The sequence below is a fragment of the Moschus berezovskii genome, chromosome 17 (assembly GCF_049115385.1).
Source record: "Moschus berezovskii isolate FMDL1 chromosome 17, NW_MosBer_1.0, whole genome shotgun sequence".
In the NCBI taxonomy this organism is placed as follows: Eukaryota; Metazoa; Chordata; class Mammalia; order Artiodactyla; family Moschidae; genus Moschus; species Moschus berezovskii.
In genome coordinates, this window is record NC_142476.1 from 38,911,351 (window position 1) to 38,929,827 (window position 18,477).

Sequence of the window (18,477 nt, forward strand, 5' to 3'; positions counted from 1 at the left end):
TATCCAGAACTTGGCACTTCCAAGATTTTTGTTTTTTACTTTCACAGAATATTAATTGGGCTGCCATTTCCTTTTTTTTTAGATGGAACAATTCCCTGAAGTCTGAATCTTCCTTTCTGGACTTGCCGACTCTATCAAGGCATTTTTGTCAAGTCCCCAGATTTTAAATTATTTTTTGAGACCAAACTCCCACTTGTCACAGCAGAAATGTGTTCTTCATTCTAAGAGGAAAAGCCCCGTTTTCTAGGGCTTTTCTTAAAGAGGTTGTTGATAATGGAGGCAACTGACTTCAAGAGGAAATAACTCCACCCAATTAAAAGAATGGGCAAAGGATCAATAGACCTTTCTCCAAAGAACATACACAAAGGGTCGATAAACATATGAAAAGATGCTCAAGATCATTAGCCATCAGGGAAATGTGAGTCAAAGCCACAATGAGATACCATTTCACATCTGCTAGGATGACTGTAATAAAAAAAAAGATAATAGCAAGCATTGTCGGGGATGTGAATCAATTGGAACCCTAATACATTGCTGGTGGAAATGGAAAATGGTGCAGCCACTTTGGAAAACTATCTGGCAGTTCCTCAAAAGGTTAAACATAGAGTCACCATGTGGCCCAGAAATTCAAGAGGATCGAAAATACATATACACACAAAAACTCGTGTATAAATGTTCATACCAGAATTATTCAAGTGGAAACAATGCAAATAACTTTCAAGTGATGAATAAATAAATGTGGTATATTCACATAATGGAATCCTGTTTGGCAATGAAAAGAAATGGGTCCTGATACATGCTATAATCTAGATAAACCTTAAAAACCTTAGGCTAAGTCAAAGAAACCAGATATAGGAAACCACTTATTGTATGATTCTGTTTATAACCGTAAAGAAAGAAATAGGCCAGTGACTGCCTCAGACAGGGAGTAAGGAAGAGGGAAGAAGGGGGAAATGAGGGGGGTGACTTTTAATGGACAAGGTATTTCTTTTGGTATGATGAGAACGTTCTAAAATTGTTGATTATGGTAATGGCCGCATAATTCTCTAAATGTACCAAAAAACCATTGAATGGTATGCTTTAGATAAATGAATTGTATGGTATTTGAATAAAATCTCTATAAAGTAGTTGCTTAAGAAAGGAAGTGAAAGGAAGGAATTGATTCTGGAAGTGGTTGTGTAGGACTAAGTGGCAGTCACCGAGGTGAAGGATGAAGAACAGAGCTTCCCACAGAAGCCTGTGCAAAGGCCCTGTGGCAGGAGAAAGCATGATGAGTTCAGGGTTCTGAAAAAGGGCAGTGGGGCTGAAATCCAAGAAGTGATGAAGAGCAAACAGTGAGGGGAGGGTGGACAGCAGCGAGGGGCAAGGTCCTAGAGGACTTTGCAGGCCAGGGAAGAGTTTTGTCTTTAACCCGAGAGCATAGAAAGTTGTTACAGGAAATGACTATCAGATTTACTTTATGATAAGATGGACTGAGTTGCAGTGTGGAGAACAGGTTGGAGAGAAGGTAGAGAGGAAAGTGAAGGACCATGGGCAGATCATGGAGCAGTTCAGGCATGGATGGCAAATAGCACCCGGGAGTGTCTGGTCATCACAGGCACCTTGAAAAGTAAGCACATCAGCAGTTGCTGCTGGTGAATTTGAGGTTCTTGCTTCATCTCCAGAGAATTTGTGGATGAAATGATAGGTGAGAAGTAGATTTATTTAAAGAGAAACACTCCACAGAGTGTGGACCATCTCAGAATGTGAGAGAACTGAAATACGGTGCGATTAGTGTCTATGGGCTGGGTAATTTCATAGGCTAATGAGAGGAAGTTCTATACCTACTATTTGGAAGGAGGAGAGGGGATTTCCATGAGTTGGGAGACCTCCCATCTTTTGACCTTTTATGGTTGGCCTCAGAACTGTCATGGTGTTGGTGGGTGTGTCATTAAGCGAATACATTACAATGAGCATATAATGAGGCTCAAGATCTACTAGAAGTCAAATTTTCCACTAGCCTGGGCCTAGTTGGTTCTAACTAATCTTAGTCATATCCTATGGTCATGTCATTCTTTTGAAGGTTGCACCCTGCTCCCTTCTCTCCTGTTTCACAGTTACCATCTTCATTTGACACAGGAAGAAATGGTTGTATGTGAGGTTCATTTTAACTCTTGACCCTTTCCATTTTACCCTTAATTGAAACAAGAAATCCTGCTCCCCTCACCCTCACCCCTGAAAAAAAAAGATCTCTTTTGGCTCTTAACTGGTGCCAAGTTGGCACTGTTCTCTCCTGGATTTGTCACAAGGCAAAATAACTTAACCATGCACCCAGGAGACACGATCTCCATTGGAATCCCAGCTCACCCACTGAAGAACCTTGGCCTTAAACTTTCCATGCATCAGGCTCCCAGTCAGTGAACTGTTGATTCACTCAACAGCACTCAGAGGGTTGTTGAGGTAATTAAGTAAAATAATTTCCATAAAGAACTGATGACAGACCCTGGTATATGTCAAGTGCCCAATAAAAGTTGGCCATTGTTACAATTTTTACAATTATTATTACTTTGAACAAAAAGCAGACATAAACAGCAGACTACTCCTCCCATCCCAGCATTTGATGCCCTCAGCATTTCACTGGCGCCTCTCTAAGCAAAACTCTCTTCTTGCCTCTCTAAGCAAAACTCTCTTCTTGCATTTCCCATGCAGCAACCAACAGTTCAAAATCTGGCCAGAACTGACCAAGACAGAGGCCCAAGAGGCTGGTGCTCTGGTGGCCAGGTGTCATGTGGATCTCAAGTCCCTGACCGAGGAGTGTCTGTCCCTTTGCATCTTTGCATTGTCCCTGTTGCATTCCTGTGGAAGTAGAAGTCTCCCTCTAAAAATATTCTCTGATCACTTCAGTCAAGCACAGACATGAGACCAGCGCTGGCTTCCTGGTGTGCATCCTGTGTAGTTACCTAGAACCATGTTCTTAGAGGGGCCAATGCTTGGTTCAATTCTCTGCTCTTGCTGTCTTGAAATTCTTAGTAATTTTTGAACAAGGGGTCCTCTCAGCCTTTTCCTTTTACACTGGGACCTGGAAACTGTATCATTATAGTGGGACACTGATGCCTCTCCAGCTTCTAACAAGCACAGGAAGTGTGGTGGTAGAGGAGACCAGCTATTAGCTGATTTAGATTAAGCAAGGGACACGTGGTGCAGCCTATGGCTGTATGCTCACCTTCTAAGCAAGGATTGAGGGTAGTGGTTAAGATTAAAGTAGCCAAGAGGCAAAGAAGGCTCAGGAAACATGCTCTTCTCTCTCCCTCTCCCTTTCTTTTTCTCCTGCCCTCTCCCTCTCCCTCCCTCCTTCTTACTGTTTAGTGCCCCACTGCAGCTATGAAATGAGAAGATACTTGCTACTTGGAAAGAAAGCTATGACAAACCTAGACAGCATATTAAAAAGCAGAGATATTACTTTGCCAACAAAGGTCCATATAGTCAAGGCTATGATTTTTCTAGTAGTCATGTACAGATGTAAGAGTTGGACCATAAAGAAGACTGAGCACTGAAGAGCTCTTGAATTGTGGTGCTGGAGAAGACTCTTGAGACTCCCTTGGACCACAAGGAGATCAAACCAGTCAATCCTAAAGGAAATCAACCCTGAATATTCATTGGAAGGACCGATGCTGAGGCTGATGCTCCATTACTTTGGCCACTTGATGGGAAGAGCCAACTCATTGGAAAAGACCCTGATGCTGAGAAAGATCAGAGGCAAAAGGAGAAAGGGACAGAAGAGGATGAGATGGTTAGATAGCATCACTGACTCAATGGACATGAATTTGAGCAAACTCTGAAGGACAGTGGAACCTCTGTGTGTGTGCTCTGTCATGTCTGACTCTTTGTGACCCCATGGACCGTAGCCTGGCAGGCTTCTCTGTCCATGGAATTTTCCAAGCAAAAATACTGGATTGGGTTGTCATTTCCTCCTCCAAGGGATCTTCCCAAACCAGGGATCAAACCCATTTCTCTTGTGTCTCCTGCATTTGGCAGGCAGATTCTTTACCATTAGTGCCAACTCTGGGAAATGGTGAAGGACACGGGAGCCAGACATGCTGCATTCTGTGGAACTGCAAAGAGTCGGGCATGGCTTAGTGACTAAACAACAACACCTCTTCAGGCTAAGAACTAGGACCATGTCCTAGTTCATGTCCTAGGGCTGCCGTAATAAAGTAAGCAGACTGGTGGCTTAAACAAATGAAATTGTTGTCTCACACTTCTGGATGCTGGACAGCCAAGATCAAGGCCTCTCTCCACGACTATAGCTTGCCATCTTCCCCCTATATCTACACACTTTCTCATGTGTTCTGTGTCCATATCTCCTCTTCTTATAATGACACCAGTTATGTAAGATTAGCACTGACCCTAGTGACTTTATTTTAACTTACTTAAAAAACCCTATCTCCAAATAAGATCACTTTCTGAGGTAGTGGGGGTTAAGATTTCAAAATGTGAGTTTGAGTGTGTGATGGTTAATTAGTAGGTCATCTTAACTGGATCCTGGGCTGCACACAAATGTGGCTAAATGTTGTTTCTAGGAGTGCCTGTTCGGGTATTTCTAGATGAAAGTAACTTTTGAATCAGTGGACCCAATGAATTGATTTGCCTTCTCCAATGTGAGTGGGCATCATCCAGTTTGTTGAGGACCAGTATGCTGCAGTTCACGGGGTCGCAGTCAGATTCGACTTAACAACTGAGCAGCAACAACAAAGTATAGAACAAAAAAAGCAGAGGATGGAAGAATTTGCTGAGTGAGATGAGATTCTGTTTTCTCCTGCCCTCAGCTTCCCTGATTCTCAGGGTTTCAGATTTCACTGAATTGCACCACCAGCTCTCTGGGTCCCCAGCCTGCAGACAGCAAATCTTGGGACTTCACATTCTTCCATAAAATTGCATGAACTAATTCCTTGTAATAAACCTGTTCCTGTGTATACATCTATGAAGAGCCTATTGGTTCTATAGAACCTGACTAATACAGGGGAGGCCATAGTTCAGCCTATGGCCATGTCCTTGGAGACAGCAACTGCTTCTTAAAAAGGGAGTGGGGTTGGGGCCATCTCAGGACCTTGGGATGGCAAATGCCACATCCCTGTGTGTCTACTGATACAAGAATTCACACAAAGGCTTTGCTTTCAGCCTCTGAAGCAAGTCTCATAATGCAATTCAGTTCAGTCACTCAGTCATGTCCAACTCTTTGAGACCCCATGGACTGCAGCATGCCAGGCTTGTCTGTCCATCAACAACTCCTGGAGATTACTCAAACTCATGTCCATTGAGTCAGTGATGCCATCCAACCACCTCATCCTCTGTTGTTCCCTTCTCCTCCTGCCTTCAATCTTCCCCAGCATCAAGGTTTTTTCCCATGAGTCAGTTCTTTGCATCAGGTGGCCAAAGTATTGGAGTTTCAGGTTTAGCATCAATCCTTCCAGTGAATATTCAGGACTGATTCCCTTTAGGGTGGACTGGTTGGATCTGCTTGCTGTCCTAGGGACTCTCAAGAGTCTTCTCCAATACCACAGTCCAAAAACATCAGTTCTTTAGCTCTCAGCTTTTTTTATAGTCCAACTCTCACATCCATACATGACTACTGGAAAAACCATAGCTTTGAACAGATGGACCTTTGTTGGCAAAGTAATGTCTCTGCTTTTAATATACTGTCTAGGTTGGTCATAGCTTTTCTTCCAAGGAGCAAGTGTCTTTTAATTTCATGGCTGCAGTCATCATCTGCAGTAATTTTGGAGCCCCCCAAAATAAAGTCTGTCACTGTTTCCACTGTTTCCCCATCTATTTGCCATGACGTGATGGGACTGGGTGCTGTGATCTTTGTTTTCTGAATGATGAGTTTTAAGCCAACTTTTTCACTCTCATCTTTCACTTTCATCAAGAGGCTCTTTAGTTCTTCTTCACTTTCTGCCATAAGGGTGGTGTCATCTGCATATCTGAGGTTATTGATATTTCTCCTGGCAATCTTGATTCCAGCTTGTGCTTCATCCAGCCTGGCATTTCACATGATGTATCCTGCATATAAGTTAAACAAGCAGGGTGACAATATACAGCCTTGATGTACTCCTTTACCAATTTGGAAACAGTCTGTTGTTCCATGTGCAGTTCTAACTGTTGCTTCCTGATCTGTATACAAATTTTTCAAGAGGCAGGTCAGGGGATCTGGTATTCCCATCTCTTTCAGAATTTTCCAGTTTGTTGTGATCCACACAGTCAAAGGCTTTGGCATAGCCAAAAGTAGATGTTTTTCTGGAGCTCTCTTGCTTTTTCAATGATCCAACGGATGTTGGCAATTTGATCTCTGGTTCCCCTGCCTTTTCTAAATCCAGCTTGAACATCTGGAACTTCACGGTTCACGTACTATTGAAGCCTGGTTTGAAGAATTTGGGGCATTACTTTGCTAGCATGTGAGATGAGTGCAACTGTGCAGTAGTTTGAACAGTTTTTGGCATTGCCTTTCTTAGGAATTGGAATGAAAACTGACCTTTTTCAATCCTGTGGGACTCCTTCCCACTTGCCTTTCTCTATGAACATTTTCCCATCCTGCATTGCAACCAGAAGAAGTCATGTGACACCATTCTGACCCAGTGAGGACCAAGCAGAGATCTGGAGGTGATGATACTGGAAAATATTTTCATTTTTGGATGAAAAGAAACAGAAGATGCTGCCACCACCAATCTCTCTCATTTCACCCTTACACTTGCATACCGATATCATGTCTAAGGCTGCAGGAGTCATCTTGGGGCCATAAGGCAACAAGATAAAATGCTGAAGATGGCAGAATGGGAAGATAACAGACTGAGTCCTTAAGTAGTTGAGCCAACTTTGAACTCTTTGTCACATATGAACATAAACCTAATCTACGGAAGCCTCCATTGGCAGGTTTTCTGAGACTTGCAGTCACTTGCATTCCCAATGGACATGTAATTAAATGGACATCCTCAGTGCCTTACAGAGTACTTTTCAGGAAAGTTTCTATAAACATAATCCAGAGAAACCCCTGAACTAGGGTTTGGGTGACCTCAAGGGGAATAGTGTAGGCAGATGACCAAGTGGGCTCAGCCCAAACAGAAGTAGTGATATTCCACAGTAAGAAAGCAACAAGAAAAAGCTGAGGCTGGGGTGAAGATGTGGGTGAATTAGGAAGGGGAGCCCAGGATGACTGCAAACGTAGCACCTTTTCTCTATGGGGTCTCCACAGTGCTAGAGCAAAGAACAGGCTGCCTTGTTCTGCCTGCGTGTGTTGTCTGCTGACATTGCTCCCGTGCTGCCCTGTCACAGCAGCAGTAGAATCAAGCCATGTCTGCACTTCACTGAGGTTTGCACAGCATTTTAGCATTTCCTTTGTGTTCTGAACAGTCCAGCTGTTTTTCATTCTAGTGATGTTATGGGGCAAAGTAAGTGGGGAAGAGATAGATGGGCTGAGATGCTGGGTGGCACCCCAAGGAAGAGCCTCATGAAAACTTGCCCACGTGGCCTAAGCAGGACTCCTCTGCTTCAGGGCCCTTCTGAGGTTTTCCTTCCACAAAAGCTGGGAGGAAAAGGAGCCATGAGACCAGAGGGTAAGCAGAATCTCCAAGGGCTGGGCTGATGCAGGCTGGCAGGGAATGCTCTATACTCATTGAGTACAGGCAGGTGCAGAGTGGATGTGCGGCCTCCCTGTGGGCATCTGACTTTCCAGAAGCACCCCCGCCAGGCTGTCTGGGCTCACCTCCCCTGAGGAGGTGCAGAGGCGGGGATGACGGGCTCTGGGTGATAGATGGGCTCCTGCCTCGCCCCCTCGCCTCTTCTCTCTGTGTGTCTGTGCACGGGGCGCATCATTCGTCATGTCAGACGCGGGCACACGCTGATGGATGAGCTGGAACGCTGCACCTGTTTCCTTCGACCCCACCCCACCCCGCTCCCAGGGCAGACACCACAGCCTCAGTTTTCTCTCTGGGGAACACGAAGAGTCTGAGGGCAGCCTAGCTAGGGTGGAAAAACACCACTGAGGCGTGTGGTTATGTTGTGATAGGTGGACTTAACAGGTCCTGGTGACCGCTGAACAATGCTAGGATTGTGGGGTTGGGGAGATGACAGCTGATCTAACACTTGAGAGAACCAGCAGTGAGACCGAACTTGCAGTCTGGTTGTCTCACTCGACCTGGCAGGTTTGCTTCTACTTTGCAAAGAAACAGTCTCAAACTATATTGCTTATATGAGTATCTGGCACAGCTACTAAGTGGAACAGCTAGAATTTAAGCTGACTTCTTTAGCCCCAGACTGCCAAGGAGAAGATTAAATGTCTATGGAATATCTCTTCAAATCTGAGATTCTGTATTTAGAGGCCACCGTGGATGACATGAACTACTAAAGCACTAAATGATGCATTAACATTTGGCATATTCCCTGTGCCCCAATAACTCCATCTCTAGTTTCTTTGCTTTCTTCTTCTTTTCATTCTTATATTTTCCTCCCCTTATTCATTATCATCTCCTTCTTCTTCCTTTAAAGAAATTCAGCATCTCTATACCTTTTGAATCCCTTGTTGACATTGCTGGCTGGGGTCTTGCCATATATCTTCATAGGTTCATGAAACCATTTAGAAAATGGGATAGATATTGTCCATTTTTCTCGTCTTTGTCAGTTCAGTTCAGTTCAGTTCAGTCGCTCAGTCGTGTCCGACTCTCCGCGACCCCATGAATCACAGCACGCCAGGCCTCCCTATCCATCACCAACTCCCGGAGTTCACTCAAACTCATGTCCACAGAGTCGGTGATGCCATCCAGCCATCTCATTCTCGGTCGTTCCCTTCTCCTCCCGCCCCCAACCTTTCCCAGCATCAGAGTCTTTTCCAGTGAGTCAACTCGTCGCATGAGGTGGCCAAAGTATTGCAGTTTCAGCTTTAGCATCAGTCCCTCCAATGAACATCCAGGATTGATCTCCTCTAGAATGGACTGGTTGGATCTCCTTGCAGTATAAGGGACTCTCAAGAGTCTTTGTCAAGGTTACCCCAAGTGCTTGATCTTGGTCCATTGTTCATACCAAGCTCTCCTGTCCCATTTGATTTTTCTTGAGTGTGTTTCATATATCTGAGAAGCACCAAAGATGCAGAGTAAAATGATCCAAGGTTAAACCATTGACTAATTTTGCTGGAGGCTTCCTGTTGGCTCAGTGGTAAAGAACCTACTTTCCAATGCAGGAAATGCAGGTTCGATCCTTGGATTGGGAAGATCCCTTAGAGAAGCAAGTGGTTACCCACTCCAGTATTCTTGCCTGGGAAATCTCATGGCAGGCTACAGTCCATGGAGTCAAAAGAAGAGTCAAACTTGACTTAGTTACTAAAAAACAATTTTGTTGGAGTCACCAAGCTCATAAATCAACATCTTCTTGCAGCCCCCTGAGAGCTGGTATCCATATGCCTCCTCTCTGAGTACAGCATCTTGGCTTTCCAAACACAGCCTCTGTTTCTCTATGGGGGTGATAAGCCCTTTGGAAGCTTCTAAGCATTAAAAATACTTTGGCCACCTCATGTGAAGAGTTGACTCACTGGAAAAGACTCTGATGTTGGGAGGGATTGGGGGCGGGAGGAGAAGGGGATGACAGAGAATGAGATGGCTGGATGGCATCACCGACTCTATGGACATGAGTTTGAGTGAACTCCGGGAGTTGGTGATGGACAGGGAGGCCTGGCGTGCTGTGATTCATGGGGTCGCAAAGAGTCGGACACGACTGAGCGACTGAACTGAACTGAAGCATTAAAAATAGCCATAAGTAAATTCATTGCCCACCTCTGTTCAAACGTGTCCCTAATGAGATTCTCTTTTCCAGCAGACCAGTAAGATAGCAATGGAAGTGAACTGCATTGCGTATTCACTCTGTGGTATTTCTGTTCTAGTTACATTGCATGAATTAACTTACCTTTGCCATAAATTGATGAGGAGTACTACTATAATTGCTACATATAGATGAGAAAACTAAGGCTCAGAGAGGTGAAAGAACTTGGTCTTGGTCACACAGCTAGTAAGTGGCAGAGCCAGAAGAACATAGGCAGTTGGAGCCCAGAGCCCATTTGCTTAACCATCGTGTAAATTGATTTTGTGCCTGTTTGTCATCAGTGCATCTTGAAAGCAGAAGCATTCACCACAGCAGGTCCCTGTGCATCGTGAGGGAGTGTGACTGACCTTTCCCTCTCTGCTCTCCATACAAAGGTCCCTGGGCTCAGATGCAATGAAACAAATAGTTTCTGGCATGGTTGGCAGCTGCTGTGTGTCAGGCATGGTACCATATTCCGCAGATAGTTATTTCTTTTTTTCTTTTTCTTCCAGTTTTATTGAGATATAATTGACATACAGCATTGTATAAGTTTAAGGCGTACCATGTAACGATTTGACTTACATACATCATGAAGTGATTATCATAGTAAGTTTAGTAAACATCCATCATCTCATATAGAGACAAAATTTTTAGTTTCTTTTTTTAAATATATTTTTGAGTATAATTGCTTTACAATGTTGTGTTAGTTTCTGCTGTACTACAGCATGAATCAGCTATGTGTATACACATGTCCCCTCCCTCTTGAGCCTCCCTCCCTATTCCACCCTCTAGGTCATCACAGAGTACTGAGCTGAGCTCCCTGTGCTCTACAGCAGCTTCCCACTCGCTATCCAATTTATATTCGGTAGTGTATATATGTCAGTGCCACTCTTTGAATTCGTCCCACCCTCTCCTTCCCCCACTGTGTCCACAAGTCTATTCTCTATGTCTGCATCACTATTCCTGCCTTGCATTAGGTTCATCAGTATCATTTTTCTTGATTCCATATATGTGCATTAATATATGATATTTGTTTTTCTCTTTCTGACTCACTTCACTCTGTATGACAGACTCTAGGTCCACCCATGTCTCTGCAAATGACCCGTGTTTAAAGCTTACAGTATCCTTATAATCTACTGCTCTCCCATTTCACAGACAAGGCCACTGAGGATCAGAGAGGTTTTTTAATTTACCCGAGGTCAGGCAGGTGGTATGAAAAGCACCTGAAATTCACACTCAGATTTGTCTGATCCCATCTAACAGGTGGAATGGGCATCCTTACCAAGGATACTGTCCAGACCTAGGACATTTCTGAAAAATCAGGCCAAGTAAATCATAATATTATTAATATGAAATACCTAACCTCTTGGGACTTCTGTATATTTCATCTGCAAGTACTTTATGAGTCAACTATCTGTGGGTATAACTTTTCTGCATCAACCCCAAAGTGTCTACATCATAGACAGCCCTCTAGAATCACAACTCCTTGTCATCACCTGGCTCAGATCTTCCTTTAAGAGCCCAGGGCACAAAAGTCCCCATTGAGTGTGACCACATTTGATGTCATAGAAAGACATGTGGCTCTGGAGTCAGACAAACTCAGTTACCTTCTAGCTGTGTGATCTTTGGCAAGTTATGTAACCTCTCTGAGCCTCAGTTTCCTCACGTATCAAATGAGGATATAGATACTTAAATCAAAGGGTGAATGAAGAGGTAGAGAACGTAATTACACATCCTTACTGCAACCACAAAGCTGTGGCCCTCAGGTCCCACTGACCTCCCCACCCTACCTCCAACCCCTGTGCCAGGCGCACTGGCCTTCAATCATTTTATTCAGTTACTCAAATGTACAGTTGTTTTTCCAGCTCAAAATCCCTTCCATATGCTGCTTCTTAGACTGTCCATTGTGGTTGTGTGCTCAGTCATGTCCAATTCTTTGCAACCCCGTGGATTACAGCCCATCAGGCTTCTCTGTCCATGGGACTTCCCAGGCAAGAATACTGGAGTGGGTTGCCATTTCCTTTTCCAGGGGCTCTTCCTGACCCAGGGATTGAACTTGCATCTCCTGCATTAAAGGCAGATTCTTTACAGCTGAGCTGTCAAGGAAGACTGTCCATACTCTGCCAAAAACACAGACCTCCCAGCTTCTCCTTTAAGTACATGCATGCACATATACACGTATATATGTGCGCCGGCACACACCCCCCCGCAGAGAGCCTCCACACTCACATGTAGGCACACACATTCACATGGATGCAGGAGGCACGTAAATTACCTGGTTAATCCCTCATTCTTTACGTCTCAGCTCACTTTTCTCAGAGAATCCTTCCAGAGGTCAGACTTCTTGGTTAAACAATTGCAAAGAACCACATTCCTTCCCTTCATTGTGTTTATTTGCATTTACTCCCTCCGGAATCCCAGACCACCACCGGCTCCTCTCCCATGGTGGGCAGGAGCCCACGTCTGCTCACCACCGTGACTGCTCAGGTTGGAATCCTGACTTCACTGCTAACTGTCTGTGTGACCTTGGGTGAGGTCACTGTTCTGTGCCTCAGTTTCTCCATATATAAAATGTCAAATAATAGTATATACCACAAAGGTTGTTGTAAGGATTAAATGAGTTATGCTAGTGACATCACTTAAAACAGTGCCAGCCTTCGAAGAAATACTATATGAGAGTCATCTATGGTTATTTGATGGATGAATGGACGTCTGGCACAGATAAGTTACTGAATAGATGGTAGTGACTACTCTTGTTATTATTACTATTACTGCATGTGGGTCAGCTTTTCAGGTGAGTGCTGCAGTGGTGGGTCAGCATGTTACTAGCTGGTTATTTTAGCTCTCCAGTAGAGAGGCGTAAGCAGTGGGTAAGATGTTAGGATTCTGCACCAGCCTGTCTGTGGTCTAAGCCCCATGTCCATAATTCTGTGTAGCCGGAGCTTTAATCTCTGCAAGCCTCACTGCATTTCTCATAGGCTTGTTGTGAGTTCTGGATGAGGTGACACCCTGTACGTGACCAGCTCACTCGGCCTCATTCATGGTCCACAATCAGAGAAAGTAAACTCCCCCTCCTCCCACCATTACTGTTGATGGCCTTGGGCTGTTACCTTTGTTCTAGCCAGACATCTCAAAATTATACTCCTTTTTTTGGTACTGCATCTATTTTGCAGCATTCAGTCTTCTCTAGTTGTGGGGCAAGGGCCTAGTTGCCCTGTGTCATGTGAGATCTTAGTTCCCTGACCAGGCATTCAGCTTGCGTTGGACCACCAAGGAAGCTCCTCAAAATTTTACTCCTTGGAAATAAAATGGACCTGAGTTTTTGCGTTTCATTTTCTGAAGATGAATTGTGTCTTGTTGTGAATAAAGACAAGCACGATTATGTATGTGTATGTGTGTGGCATGCCATGTTGTATTGAAATTATCTAGAGGCAAAGGCCCTGAACTTAGTTATATATCAATTAGCAATGACTTCAGCTGCAAGAAACAGAAAACCTGACTCCTGGGGCTCACATAGGAGGCTTACTTTTTCTCTCCGCTATAAGGAGTTAGAGGGCTTCCCTGGTGGCTCAGTGGTAAATAGTACACCTGCCAATGTAGGGGACCCAGGTACGATCCCTGGGTCGGGAAGATCTCCTGGAGAAGGAGATGACAACCTGCTTCAGTGTTCTTGCCTGGGGAGTCCCATGGACAACAGAGCCTAGTGGGCTACAATCCATGGCGTCATAAAGAGTCATACACAACTTAGCGACTAAACAATAAGGGATCAGAAGGTGGGCAGTTGCCTGCAGGATTCCTGGTCGCCTCCACGTCAGGGCCAACATTGTGTAGTCCTCTAGATCTTTCCTTGGATTGTTGCTTCTGTTAAAAGTAAGTGCTGGGCTAAGCCCAGGCGTCAAGCTTACATCAAGGTGGGAAAATGGAGCAAGGGTGGCACAAGCGGGCCCATCCTCTCTTGTCAGAAAAGCAAACACAGGTTTTGGCCGGTGTCTCATTAGCAAGAACTGTATCAAGGTAGCACATTGGGAGAGCCACCTGAGGGGCTGGGGGCTCAGGTGGCCCCCACCCCCCACAATGGCCCTTACCCAGCCCCACCCCCACACTCAGTGGCAGTCCTGGGGCCAGACGCTGTTCTCTAGCTCCACCCACCCTGTGGGAAGCACTGTGGACCCACATTCCCCGGCCCCCCACATTAGCTAACAGCTTCATCTCCTAGCTTCCACTCTTACTCATTAGAACACAGAAGAAGAGGCATGGCCTTGAATTTGCTCAAGTTTACATTAAAAATACAAGTCTGGTACAAGCATCAGAGTTTCTGATGAGTAACAAATTACAGGAGACATCTCAGTGGGTTGTGACACGGTTGGTGAGAATAGCGGGTGGAAATGGCCAAAATGCGGCCATTAAATCAGTTTAAAGTAAGTAAAACTGGCTCTGTCTTCACAACTGTTATTTGAAATAATCTTCCTTGTAAATGGTACAGAAATCAGCCCAAATGTCATAGGCTCATGTCACTCACTGAATCACCTCTGGGTTCCTCTGTCTCCTCTTGAATGAAACTCAAGATGGTGTGTACATAAAGACTCATCAGATGACGTTGAAAATGGAGGATACGCTCTGATTTACAGTTAAGGGAATGAAGTTCTTTATGAGTTTAGATTTATGAACTACCTCTCCTTCCTCCCGCAACACACACACACATTATTTTAATGTTCTTTTGATACATATCTCTGCCTGTTCTTCATGTCTCTTATTTTCATTTAATTACAAATTATTTTTAGTTTGCAGACCAAAATTTTGGAAAGGAATAAAAGCACACCTGGCATGAAGCCCATGGCCTCTGCTTAATGCTGTTTCTCTGTACAGATATCCAAGTCTTTGGAAATGGCGGAGGCGGGGGTCAAGTCCCCTCTTGCTTTGTCAAATGTGAGCAGTGGTTCTCAACCATGGTAGGAGGTGTTGTGCATGTAATCAGTTACTAATAATAGAGCCGACGAATGATTTGCTCTTTTCCTTTTTAACAAGCTGGAGCAAATTCAAGACTTAATTTTTTCTTTGACTTCATCGTTGATCCATTGGTTTTTTAGTAGCACACTGTTCAAGATTTTTAATAAGGGCAGGGGTGTCCTTGTGGTGAGCAGGATACTGCGGCTAAGGAAAAACATGTTTTACCTGTAGCCAAAGGAGAGTGCAGCTTCCCTGATGGATCAGTGGGAAACAATCTGTCTGCCTTGAAGGAGGTACAGATTTGATCCAAAGGAGAGAGCAGCTTCCCTGATGGATCAGTGGGAAACAATCTGTCTGCCTTGAAGGAGGTGCAGGTTCGATCCCTGGGTCAAGAAGATGCCCTGGAGAAGGAAATGGCAACTCACTCCAGTGTTCTGCCTGGGAAATCCCATGGACAGAGGAGCCTGGTGGGCTACAGTATATGAGGTTGCAAAGAGTTGGACACAAGTGAGCAGCTGAGCACACACCTGCAAAGGGGAGCCAGGCTATTGCTGATATAAAGTGAGTAGTTGGGGTGGTCCCAGGTAGCACTAGTGGTAAAGAACCTGCCTGCCAATGCAGGAGCCATAAGAGACGGGGGTTCAATCCCTAAGTCAGGAAGATCCCCTGGAGGAGGGCACAGCAACCCACTTCAGTATTCTTGCCTAGAGAATCCCATGGTCAGAGGAGCCTGGCAGGCTATGGTCCTTAGGGTTAAAAAGCAGCAGACACGACTGAGGGGACTTAGTACACACACACAGAAGTATCAATTCATTCAACAATTCTTTACTGAGCTACTATTATGTGCCAAGCACTGTCTTCAGTTTATAGCAGTGGTCCCCTACCTTTTTGGCACCGGGTGTCTGTTTCACAGGAGACCATTTTTCCATGCTGCAGGGCAGCAGGGGGAGAGGTTTTGGGATGATTCAAGCACATCACATTTACTGTGCACTTTATTTCTTTTATTATTACATCAGCTCCACCTCAATCATCAGGCTTTAGACTCTGGAGGTTGGGAAGCATACAAAGGGAGAATATAAAGATAATTCCTACTTTCTTAGAGCTTACAAGCTGGGGGAAATAAACAAGAAATGAGACAAATAGCAAAAATTATTAAACTATGCTACAGCACTGCCTTTCATCAATCATTGCTGAAAACAAAGCTGCATCACAAACCACTCCTAAAGCCCAGGGGCTTATTTCTTATTCACAGTCTGCTGGGAAACTGTGGGTTCTGCTGATCAAGTTCAGGTTTGAGTCTCTCATCCTTCTTGGCTCAGTAGTACTTGAAAAACAGTACTCAGTTTTTCTCATGGGGAGTTGTAGGAGTTCAAGAGGACAATGTGTGCATGCCAAGTCGCTTCAGTTGTGTCCGACTCTTTGGGACCCCATGGATTGTAGCCCACCAGGTTCCTCTGTCCATGGGATTCCCCAGGCAAGAGTACTGGAGGGGGTTGCTATTCCCTCCTTCAGGGACTTGTCCCCACCCAGGGATCAAACCACATCTCTTTTGTCTCCTGCTTTGGCAGACTGGGTTTTTTACCACTAGCGCCACCTGCGGAGCCCTCAAGAAGACAGTCCTGGCCTGTAAAACTTCTGCACAGATCACATTTGATAAAGTCCATTAGCCAAAACAAGTCATATGGCCAAGCCCCAAGTCAGCAGGGCAAGGGATATCCAGGAAGAGGAGAGCAAATACTGGCCAAATAGTCGTTGAGTTTATCACAAGCATTAAAAAGGAAGTAGCAGTGGTTGGGGGAGAAGGCAATGGCACCCCACTCCAGTACTCTTCCCTGGAAAATCCCATGGACGGAGGAGCCTGGTAGGCTGCAGTCCATGGGGTCGCTAAGAGTCAGACACGACTGAACGACTTCCCTTTCACTTTTCACTTTCGTGCATTGGAGAAGCAAATGGCAGCCCACTCCCGTGTTCTTGCCTGGAGAATCCCAGGGATGGGGGAGCCTGATGGGCTGCCGTCTATGGCACAGAGTTGTACACGACTGAAGTGACTTAGCAGCAGCGGCAGCAGTGGTTGGGAGGCTGTTTTATGTAACATGGTTAAGAAAGACCTCTTTGGGGACTTCCCTGGTGGTCCAGTGGTTAAGAATCCGCCTTACAATGCAGCAGACTCGGGTTCGATCTCTGGTTGAAGAACTAAGATCCTACATGCCACGGGACGACTAAGCCCACGTGCCACACCTAGAGAAGCCATGTGCTGCAACTGCTGAGTTCACCCGACACAACCAGAGAATCCATGAGTCTCAACAAAAGGTCCTGCGTAACACAGCAAAGATCCTGTGTGCTGCAACTAAGACTCTACACAGCCAAATAAATCAACGTACTTGAAAAAAGAAAGATCTGTTGGGGGAGAGTTGGGGGACATTGGAGCTGAAAAATATCCACCCTGTGAAGAGGCGAGAATGGTGTGCTTGGCAGAGAGACCTCCCACAAATGCAAGGGCCCAGAGACAGAAAAGTGTTGGCAGTGTGGTGAGCAAGAAGGAGAGTAGGCTGTGGAAGAGTGGGGTACATGACCTAGGACAGGATCCTGCAGGGGTTAGAGAGTTGGGGTTTTATTCCAAGTTCAGTGAGCAGCCACAGAAGGATTTTAGGCAGCAGAATGATGTGTTTGTTTTTTTTTAAGATTTTTCTTGATCTGGACCATTTTTAAAGTCTTTATTAAATTTGTTACATTATATTGTTTCTGTTTTATGTTTTGGCTTTTTGTCCATGAGGCATGTGGGACCTTACCTCCCCCACCAGGGACTGAACCCACACCACCTGCATTGGAAGGAGAAGTCTTAACCACTGAACTGCCAGGAAAGTTCCTAGATTTCTAGTATGGTTTGTATTTTCAAAAGGTTCTTATAGCTTCACCAAGGAATGTAGATTACAGATGATGACCTTAACTAAGAAGGCAGCAATCTCAATGGAAAAGAACAGTTGTTGTCCAGCTGCTAAGTTGTATCTGACTCTTTGCACCCCTTCAGAATGACCCCTGCAGGGATCTATCTGTTCCCAGGACTCATATTAGGCTCAGGGTCCCCTCTTTATTCTTTGACAAGGCTGTTCTTCCTTTCAGGAAATTTGGCTTGATGCTTCACAGCCCTGTCAGCAGATGAAGTGAGACAGATGCCAGCAGCAGGAAGCATGCCTTAAACACAGACACCTCTTCAGATCATGATTGTACAGTCCTGTTCTAAATAGAAGACACTTGGCAGGCATTCACGGAAACCAGGTCCCAGATATGGGGAATTAATCAAGGCTGAGGCAGTTCTTGCTTTCCAAGGTGGGCCTCTTCTTATCTTTTGGGTCTCGACCCACATGTCACCTCTGCCAGGAGGCCTTCCTTGATTGCTCTGCCAAAGTCAGGATCCCTGTGTCACTTCCTATTACACCACCTTGTTTTCCCTTTGTGGAACTTACTTCTTTGTATATTTGTGTTTTATCTGTCTCTCACCAGGCTCCTCTGTCCATGGGATTTTCCAGGCAAGAATACTGGAGTAAGTTGTCATTTCCTTCTCCAGGGGATCTTCCAGCCCCAGGGATCGAACTCAGGTCTCTCACATTGCAGGCAGACTCTTTACTGTCTGAGCCACCAGGGAAGGCCTCAGAAAGATGGAGACCTCCTCCTTCTGTGTGTCCTGCTACCTAGTGCAGGATCTGGCACTTG

At 45.1% G+C, this 18,477-nt stretch overlaps 1 protein-coding gene and 1 pseudogene across 1 annotated transcript in view; both read left to right on the forward strand.

Annotated features, from left to right (window-relative positions):
- The window catches only part of KAZN (kazrin, periplakin interacting protein), a 1,099,220-nt gene that overhangs the window by 235,005 nt on the left and 845,738 nt on the right, over positions 1–18,477 (forward strand). The gene's annotated exons all lie outside the window — the stretch shown is intronic.
- LOC148775132 (glycine cleavage system H protein, mitochondrial pseudogene) overlaps positions 1–18,477 on the forward strand; it is a 161,428-nt pseudogene that overhangs the window by 90,362 nt on the left and 52,589 nt on the right.